Below are 11027 nucleotides of genomic sequence, written 5' to 3' on the forward strand. Positions count from 1 at the left end.
AAGGAACAAAGAGCAAGACAATGAGGTCAACAGCCAAGGTCACAAATGCAGAGTTACGTTCTGACTGATGCTCTCATACAGACACATCCAAGCCTTTGCGAACTTTACAATGAGTTGTTTAATAACAAGACTTTTTTATTAATTAAATCAGTCCAACTAGGTATCTTTTTAATCAAGTAAGAATGGTCACACACTCTTCAGTGCAAGATGTAAATGTAGGATGAAGACAGGATAGGACTCAGCATGCAGACATTTACTTGATGGAAAAAGTTCATTCCCTGGGTGTGAAGATGGCTTATGGCTTAACACCGATATTCATGCCATTGGAGGTAAAGTCAGAATGTAATAGTGAAGAGTAGATCAAGCAATGGCCTGCCTTTTTAGACCTCTACTTAATATAACCATATAAATAAGAATTTGCTTTTCTCAGAAACAATAAAAAGATGGTTCCCTTTTGAAATATTTTCCCTAATATCTAAACTACCCTATAGTTTCAAACTGATCCTTATTTCTGACTTTTTGTTATTTTTAACAAATTTTATTTTATCTATTAATAAATTTTATTGACTTTTAGTCAGAAGATTAAAAAAATCATCTAGTCTAGGTTATAACATCTGTCAATTGTGTGACCCTAGGAAAATAACAAACTCAGAGTCTCTATTTACTATCTGTAAATGGGAGGGAACCAGATCTTTGCACTAGGTTATTGTGAATATCAAACAAAGGTAGATTTAGAGAAATAATATTTGCTAATATATATTTGCCATATAGCAGATGTAGTGGTTAACTAATTTGTGAAATGTCATGATCCAGGCAGATAGAATACTATATACCACCAAGTGTCATGAGGAAACAGGGGGGCCTACGCTATCACAGAAGCATACCCAAAAGGTAAGGGAATGGAGAGAATCAGTCATGCAGAGTTTCAATTATTAGAAAATGTGATAGTGACCATTTGCAGGAGAGGTCACAAAGGCCATAGCTGGGATTTGGGAACTCGGAGATTAATAGCATACAGATACAACTGAGAAGAGATGTACACAAAGTACATGCAACTGTCTTCTCCTGTTATGCCTGTACCAGTCATGCTAATCTCACAGATACCATCAGTCCCTGAGCTGGAGCATGGGAGGGGGCAGTGGACTTGTGGAAATAGTGAGAGGGGTGGAAATATCAAACTTGACTATTAAGCATTCCAGCATCTGTCAGAGATGCTTTGGGGATGCCAGACTTGTTCTACTAGGGCCCAGCTGTCAGCTGAGTCCTCCTGAAATCTAACAATGAGCAGTTGAGAGGTCAGGAGGGAATGGAGCAGCGAAGCAGGGAGGACAATGAGATTCCGATGCTATAGAAAGAGGAACAATTGGGACAGAGGGAAAAGAAGTCAAGTGTTTCAGAACTGTGTGGAATGGCTGCAGGGTGGAAAGAAACAAACGTGAACATAACACTAAGATGACTGAATTTCTACAGGGTGTCAGGAAACAATGACGAGAGACTCAATCCTTGGTTATTCTGCTTAGAAGAGCAAAGATTAGATTGAGAACAGAAAACATGTTCTTTGGTTCCTAACCTTGGGCTTGTCTGTCAGGAACATGAATTTGCTCTGTCGCAAGAGTCTGATCTTATGTCGCTCAGTTGTTCATACTTTTGTCCACTCACTGAGTATTTATTTAGCTTTTGATAAGATCAAAAGTTTGGAATACGTTAGGGAAAACAACTGTAACCTACTCTTCCTGCCATTACTGAGCTAGGCGCTTTCGGCCGAGACATATTTGGAAGCATGGTGTTGCAGTTGAATGAGTTAAGTGTTTCCTTGGAGGTTTGAGTCAAATACTTTGTGAGGATTAGAAAAGAGAAGTTAGTAGATCACAAAGAAGGGGAGCCTCGCTCTCCTGGGGTGCTTGTCCTCAGGAAAGGATCAAAGAAGCTGCCAAAGGCAAATGACATTGGATCTGTCTCATGAAACTTAAGTAGAAATGTGACAGATAGAAAACCAAGTGAAGGCAAAGAAGCTGGTAGTTCATTGCTAAAAGATTAAAAAGTTTGAGAAAACAAGTAGGAAATACTTGACTAACAAGGCCCTGGAATGTCTAGAGGACTAGTTGATTGATGCTCAGGTGGATTATTTAAGGCACCTCCAGTGATCAAAATAAAACATTAGTAAGATTATTGCATGGATAAATGTGAGGTTTTTTATGTATATTTGTAAAAACTAATAATCCCCCAAGACTCTGATGAGTCATTGCAGAGAACTTTTTCAGTGACATATTTAACATTTTTTTAAAAGGTCACTATTTACATCTACTGAAAGAAAATTGACAGCCAAGTGAGGTGCTTGGATAAGGCCTTTTGAGAAAACCAGCATGGACGGGGAAATCAAGTGGAAGAAGAGTGAGGTTGCAATTGTGCTACCTAAATTCAAAGGTCCAGAGAGACAGTATCTGTAAGGACAACTCTTTTCTTTTAATTCCTAAATCAATTAATTTTCTTGGAGTCCATAGAAGAATGTCTTCTCAAACAGGGAATCTACCACCATACTCATGATGACTGAGAATCTTCTGTCATGATAGATTCTGAGAAATTTCCATGGTCAGATAAGTGGGTCACACTTGATTAAGGATCTATGTGTGGCTGAAGTCATGAAATCTTATGTTGGAAAATATTAGTAACAGGTTGATAAAGGGCAGTATGAAGCTGGAATACTGGTTGGGTAGGTCCTAGTCATATAATAATACTTGAGTTTAATTGTAATTAAATAAATTTAAATATCTCCTCAGATGTGTCAGTCAAATTTGAAAAACTCAGTGTACTATTGGACAGATTTAGTTGAGAATAGAAGATTAAAACACAAACTTAGATTCACCAGGCTAAAATGAATGCCATCAAAATACAAGTAAGTCTGGCAGGGGCGAAGAAAGAATGAACTCTCACATACTGTCCATAAAAACATAAATCAGTATAGCCATTGTGGAAAACAGTATGGAGTAAGCTTAGAGAAATCAGAACTAAAGGTGCCACTTGATTTAGCAATCCCACAGCACAGATCTCCAAAGTAAAGACATATCTGCACCCCTATATTTATTACAAAATTACCCCCAACAGTAAAGATATGCTATCAACTAAGGGGTCTATTGAGAGTCAAAAAGATGCAGAAAATGTGTTTCATATATACAATAGGATATAATTCAGCCATAACAAGAATGGAAGCAAACCATCTGCAGCAACAAAGATGGAACTTGAGGACATTATGCTAAGTGAGGTCATCTAGGTTCAGGAAGACAAAGACCACATGTTTTTACTCAAGTACAAGCTGAAAAGTCTGATCTTACGGAAGCAGAGAGGAAGAATAGTGATTGCCAACAGCACAGAAAGGGGAAGAGGAGGGAAGGGCATGGCTATTAGGGGTAATGGTGCAATTAGTCAGGAGGAATCACTTCCTAAAGCTCTGTAGCTCACTGGGGTAACTAAGGCTGATGGCAATTAATTGTGCATTTCAAACTACAGAAGGTGTTGAGTTTTTAATATAAAGTAATGATGTTTCCAATTAATGTGCCAATTTTTCAAATCTAATCATTGTACATTGCATATGTGTGTTGAAATATCACCTTGAATTCATTAAAAATGCATAAAATTACATATCAAAAAAATATTTAAAGCATAATCAAAAGATATATAGGCTCAACGTCCTGAAATCTCCATCCTGATAAGTGTTAGTTATGTGCCCTGATGGAGGGACACTCTGCTCTTGTGCCTCAGACTTCCATGTGAAAAATTCAAAACTGTTACTGCAAGATATAATGCTATCATAAGAATTATATTATTTCACAAATGCAAATAGCAAGCATTTTTAACCCTTGGCAAGCATTCGGCTAGTATTATCTTTTAGAATAATTATCTATCCATATTTAGGTTGCAATCTAAGGGCATAGATGAAGTTCCAGATCCTATCTAGGCCTTTCAACAATTATATCAGCCAGTTTCCAATAGAGAACACCATTTCACATTCATAACACCCTCTCCTTGCCACCCTACACATCTCCCTCTTTGCTCAATTTCCTTAAGCTGTGCAATGGAATCTCTCATCCTGGGCACCCATGCCTGCCTCTTCTCCATTTGTTTTGCCTGATGCTCACTCTCCCAGGGAATCCAGGCTCCTTAGAACAGCTGCAGCTGCTCCATCTGCCTGCAGCTGCTGCTCAGAAGCAGGGCAACATGTCAGCAGTGCTCCCTCCCAGGACTGATTTTCTTTCTCATTTATCCCTGAAAAACTTGTCGAACTGTGCCAACTGTGGGCACAATATCAGCTGCCCCCTGTGTGTCCCGGATGCTTTTGCTCAGGGACCTTTTGTATGCAGGCTCCAGCTGAGTCACACACTCCAGCCTGTAACCTAATAATTCCTTCTGATGACTTTTGTGAGTATTCAGAACCGCTTCTGCTCCCATGGGTCACCTTTTCTCTTTGCCCTGATTCTGCATTCATCTCTTTCACCAGCACAGTGTGACAAATATCTCATCCTACTAGGAGGAACTGTAGATGGTGATGAAGGTAATAATGACTACAAATTAGTAATGAAGAGAGTGCCAGATCTGTTAGAGTACATATCATGTCAAGTATGATTAATGTCATAAAACAACTAAATATTTTTGTTATTGTTTTGCAGATAAAGACTTTGAAGTTTAGAAAATTATGAAATGTGTCCAAAGTCAGTGACAGTATGTGAAACATGTGGCCCTTATCTAGGGCTTGTTGGATCATCAATCCAGAAATAAATCATGAACCTCTGATGATTATAAAGGAAAGATTCTTACTCACCTGCACAGTTGGTGAAGATAGTTCTGCTTGTCGCACCAAGACATTAGTGAAGGCATGTCCAGTGATTAAATAGAAAGTTTTATTTCTATTTAACAGAAATTTTCAAGGGAATGAAATTATACAAGAACTTTTGTTGCAGAATATTACTTTAACTAGGCAAAGATGTATTACATTTACTTATGGTGAGGAATATTACTTTAACTGTGTAAAGATGTGTTAAATTTGTCTATGCTACACTTGTTTAATGATGTAAGGATTGTGTGTTTAATTATGTAAAAATACATTGCATTTGTTTCACCTTGCCTGCCTAAGGTATCAGATTGGTCTAATAAAAAGTTGAATGGACAATAGCTAGGCATGAGAGGGATAGGCAGGGATGGTGGGCATAGAGAATACATAGGAAAAAAATCCAGAGAAAAGGAAGGAAGAGAGAATGAGGAAAAAGAAGAGGGAGACACTGGAGGTCAGCCAGCCAGCCAGGCAACTTCAGTCAGCCAGACAGAAGAAGCAGGAAAAGTATGACATACAAAAAGAAAGGTAAAAAGTCCCAAGGCAAAACTTGGATAAAGAAAACAGATTAAAATAAGAGCTAAGCTATTGTGGAGTGTTTAAAGCTAATAAATCTCTGTGTCATGATTTGGGATCTGGTTGGCAGCCCAAAAGAAAAATACCTGTTACATACTCTAAAAATGAAATTTCTGTTTTTCTCCAAACAGGGAATTGCAGTTTGCTTATAAAATGTTCATGTTTTTAGAGATTGATCTCCAAATTATGAATCCAATCTTTGAAATGTGGTTGGGTTTTAGAGACTCCAACCTAGAAAAAATATATTAACCCATTGATTTATCACAATTGAATAAACTCTTAAGAGTTGGTGGAGAGTGTAGAGCATGGGCTTAATGGTGGGTGGGAATCAAGTTGCTGAAGCATTTGAAGAGTTTTCTGTCTCTATTTTCTCATCACAACAAGTCTATGATGATAAGGTCAAATGACTTTAACTGGACTCATGAGCCACAAATTAATAATAATAATAATAATACCTTCAGTTACTGAATTATATTTTCTATATATTTTTTGTATATTTACAAAATATACAAAGATATTTTGTAACTATGACAAAAACATGTAATCCCAGCACTCAGTATCCTGGGGCAAGAGAATCACAAGTTAGGTGTTAGCATGGACAAAGAAGAAAGGCAGAACCAAACACTCCTCCTACTGTTTTATGAATGCATTGGAATGCAAAGTCTACATCAGAAGTCCCAACAAATATTTTAAGTGTCTCTTTGTAAAAATTTATTTATTCTCCTTTTTTTATCTCTTGCCCTGGAGAATGTCAGTATAACAAGTACCTTAGGCAGCGTCCTCTCTTCAGTAACTGAAAACATAGAGGGTACTTAAGTTGAAATAGAAACATAAGTCTTAGGATCTGTCATCATGAGCCCCTAAACTGTGAAAGATGGAGTATATAATGACTACAGAGATACCCAGGGAATCTTTTACTGGATTTCCATCCAGACCTGGGTTGGGGCAGAGTGTTGAAAAGTTTTACTAATTAAGGAGAGCACTCAGGAAAACTTACTTCATTGAGCTAAGGTGAGTAGCAATTTCACTTTGTGGTGATTCAGAGAACAATATGAACTTGTACAGCATAGCAAAGTAAAAAAAGCATGGAATGTGTGTCTTCCGGGTTTAAGGGAAGAATTAGTGGTATATGTATATAGAGAACTGTACATTTGGGTGAGGGGTACTAAATATTATGTTTAGAAGTTTATTGGAGGGCTGCATGCTGTGACAGGAGGATCGTTTCAGAACTTTTAAATCTGTGTGTCTATGGATGTGCTTTGAGTCCATGTTTGTGTTGGTGAGTACAGGTATTCACTAACCACAGTGCATGCCAGAGGTAGAGCTTGGGTGTCTGACCTTTGCCTCTTATTGATCACTGTGCTGCATAGGTTAAGTTAGCTGGCCTAAAAGATTCTAGGGATTAAGGTGTCTCTGCTGGCTACCTCGCGGTAGGAGCACTGAGTCTGTAGAGCCAAATGTGCTACTGCACCTTGCTTTCTGTGGGTTCTGGGGTCTGAACTCAGGTCCTCACACAAGTGTGGAAAGGTGTATGGAAAGTGCTTTATCTGTTTACTCATTTCCTTGAGCTAGGGAAGATTTTTGAAATAAAAATAACATGATATAACATGATTCTTACCTTACTTTAAAATAGTTTACCAGGATAGAGTGATAGAGGAAAGGAGACATTAAATATGAGAAGTATCATCACTGTCGTATGAGTCCAGATGCATTGATATTGAAGGTCTGAAACCAGGTGGTTGGAGCAGCAAGGGAAAGGAAACATGCCGGGGATCAGGTGCAAGGAAGGCAGGCCTTCAGATCCTCATAAAGGTTCTTCTTTTTTCACATCTGGCTCTATTTTACCCTCCTTCCACCAGTTTTCCTGGAACTTTGATTCTCCTGTATTATTTTCTGTCAGTACCTGCTCATGTTTTTCTCTTCTTCGTGGAAATCCAGACACCAAGATTCAGTGTTTTTTCTCAAGACATTTCCTAGGAGAAGGACTAGGTTCTTCCTTCCAGAGTTTCTGTTTGGATGAAAGCTTTACCTCAGAGCTGCAGAGAGAGGGGCTTTCAGGACTATCTCTCAGGCTAGCCTGTGACTCTCAGACTAGTCTCTAATCCGTCCTCTAACACAAGGCCCCTCTGATTCCTCCTGGTCCTCCATCTGTCTACATGTGTCCTAGATCTCCTTAGGCAGGGATTAGGTAATTATGCCATTCCCATCAGCGTGCCCAGGGGTCTGGCAGGAGGGAAGCTGTAGGCTGGCAGCAGTGGGGTGGGCAGGAGCCAGGGGATAGTCTGCTCCCGAAGCCCCCGAGCAGCTTGCGACTGTGCTTGGCCCTCAGTGGGTCAGCCACGTGCCTGCCTGCCCTGAATCTGGCTAAGCTTAGAGGCCAGCTCTCAAAGGAGAAGAAGCACATTAGACAAGGAAGAATGATTGCCATTGTCAAACTGTCCCTCTAGGTCCAGTCCAAGGGGAAGAAATAGCCGCCCCCCCGCCTCCCAGTTCCCACCCTACCTCATCTCTTGGAGCCTAAACTTCCAATTTAGGTTTAAAAACTGTGTTATTGAATGAAAGAACTGTCGATAGACTTGCCAAAAATTAAGTGATCCTAAAGTATTCTATTTAGAGTATATTTAAACATATTACACACGTGCGTGAGCGTGCATGTGTATATGTTCAATGTACACCAAACTGTGTTGAAATATCCACATTTTCAAGTGTACATGGACAAAGCAGACATTTCTATATGCTTATTTCAACTTGGATGCGTTTGTCTATGAGTCTATATAGAAACACAGTGTAAAATTAAGAACACTTGAGCTCATACTGAGACACGAGTTTCCTATCAATATTTTCAGCAGTCCTCAGCGTAGATGGGAAATATTTTCTTCAGTGCTGTAGTTACTAGCAAGTCACCCATGCTTTGATAAATACTGCCTAAGCCATGTGTGTAAAAGCATCCCAGCCTGAGCTAGGTGGGTCACATACAAAAGAGACAAGGTAATAGAAGGGCCGTTCTTGGGAAGAAGGATGTCAGCTGGAGAGGGAGGGGTTGAGAGAGAGTAATAGAGGATGAACATGTCTGAAACACATTCTATACATGTATAAAATTGTCCATAAAATAATTAAACACAAAATTAATCCTCAGTACAGAATATGCTTAGGAATAGTTTAGGATTGAGCATATTTGCAATAAAGTAAATAATCCAGTCAACTTCATTCTGTTTTTTTTTTTACAACTTTGGGAGGAAACAGAACAGTTTATCAATTATTGAAATAGTATAACTTTTCCATTTGGCCTTTGAGAAATATATTTTAGCTAACTGGAGACTAAGAATAAATTCATTGCCAACAAAATCATTTCCTTAATGACAAAAAATTAAAAACACACCACAACTTAAATAGTTAAATGCCATTATGTGGTTTTACAATTGCTAATCAGCTATCTTCAGCTATCCCCTAGAGTTTAACAGGAAGTTAATAATTTGTTTCTTTATAAGCATCTATTCAATCATTCATTTTTTCCAAAATATGTAAATTTGTTGTTCTGTCAGGTAGAAAATAAGCACAAACTGTTAATAGAATTAGTAATGTATTAAACTAAAAGAAACATCAGGTATCTAATTCTAAGATATCTTACTTTTTAAGTAAGATGATGGAAGTTTGGAAAGTTTATTAAACAGCACACTTATCTAATCCCTGTCCTGGGAGATCCAAAACACGTGTGGACAGACTAGGAGGGAAGGATACTTCCTTACTTATTATATTATTATTATTATTATTATTATTATTATTATTATTATTATACCTACTTATTTATTGGTAAGTTTGTACAAAATGGAGCCTTCTTCAATGGCTTTTTTTTTCTTTCTAGAAATTGACAAAATGCTAAAAAAAGATTTCTAGTAGCTTTTTGCTATGATTTGGTTTAAGATGACATAGAAAAAAAATATTCTTACTTCACAAGTATGTAGACTTAGCTCAACAACTTAACCTTTTTACTTTTCTGTGCTAACATGCCAATTTAAGCAAGAATTCCCTTGTTCTTTTCTTCAAACTTTTAACTGTTGTTTCTTTTGTTGTTGTTTGTTTGTTTGTATTTATTTATTTTCTCTCTGTGTATCCCTGGCATTTCTGGAACTGGCTCTATAGATCAGCCTAGCTTTGAACTCACAGAGATCTACCTGCCTCTGCCTCCTGAGTGCTAGAAATAAAGGCATATACCACCACAACTATGTCCCACCACAGCCTTGGTCCAGCCTTAAAGTGATGTGCTAGACTTTGTTGACTTCCCATAAGAAGCCTTACCCTCTCTGAGAAATGGATGGGGAGTGGAGGAGGGGAAAAGCAGAGGGAGCAGGAGGAGGGGAGGAAGTGGGAACTGGAATTAAGATGTAAAATGAGAAAAAACCTTTTTGAATAAAAAAAAGTTTTGACTAGTTAGAAATAGCAAATACTAGTGTTTGGGTCCTGGACAGTCCTAAATTTTGAGGCTGGTTCCAGTTGCCAATACTATATAAATTTAAAGGACTTTCCCCTCCTTTGTTCTCAGTGACCTCAGCTGCTTTCAGCCTATTGTCAGTAACAAAAATAAAAGGAAAAACAGAGCCAGGTGATGAAGTGGAAAGTGTCAGATGAGGGGAAAGTGAATCCAATAATCTCACACTAACCCTAAATAGGGTATACTAAGGTTTTTCTTTATTAAAAGGAAAACTCATAGATAACAACCAGGAAACAAGAACAGGGTGTGGTGAGTGGGAAGAGAGAGGTCAAGTGGGCACTCCCATGGACTTTTTGCAACCTAAAAGCCAAACCCTACCTGATCCAGCCTCTCAAAGGCCATTGGCTGAAGGAGGTTCCCCATCAGGGTGGTGATGGCACAATCCTTTAATCCCAGTACTTGGGAGGCAGAGGCAGGCAAATCTCTCTGAGATTGAGGCCAACTTGGTCTATAAAAGCTAGTTCCAGGGCAGTTAGGACTGTCACATAGAGAAACTCTGTCTTGAGAAAGAAAGGAAGGAAGGAAGGAAGGAAGGAAGGAAGGAAGGAAGGAAGGAAGGAAGGAAGAAAGAAAGAACAGAGGGAGGGAGGAAGAGAGGGAGGGAGGGAGGGTGGGAGGGAGAAAGAAAAAACAAAAGGAAAAAAAAGAGGTATTTTCCTCATGCCTGAAACTGATCAAAATACTCTTCTGGAATTATTAACAGTTTTAATAATCATATCAGCTCTCTGGCTTAGCTAAGATAGAGATGTTAATCAACCTGCTTAAACTACATATCCAGTTAGCTTCAGATGTAAGTCTGTCTGATTTAACACTCTTAACTAAGGAACTCTGTGAACTTTCTATGTTTGAAGGAGGCACCATCTGGACTCCTCAGACATGTATTAGAGACAAATTAACATTAATATATAAAAAAATAAATGAATAATAACAAATGATGGCAATCATCTCTTATTAAATATGAGCTAAATACTTTGGATATGAAATCTCAATTAATTCACCATCATAACCCACGAAGATGGTACAATTAGCATTTCCATGATCTTTCTTATAAATATGGGAGATGTGATGCTATAAAGGTTAGCCAATAGAACAAAGATTGTTTATCCAGTAAATAACCTAGATAAAATAAAATGAAATTTG

Source organism: Myodes glareolus, chromosome 26, assembly GCF_982192425.1.
Source record: "Myodes glareolus chromosome 26, mMyoGla1.1, whole genome shotgun sequence".
NCBI classification, from domain to species: Eukaryota; Metazoa; Chordata; class Mammalia; order Rodentia; family Cricetidae; genus Myodes; species Myodes glareolus.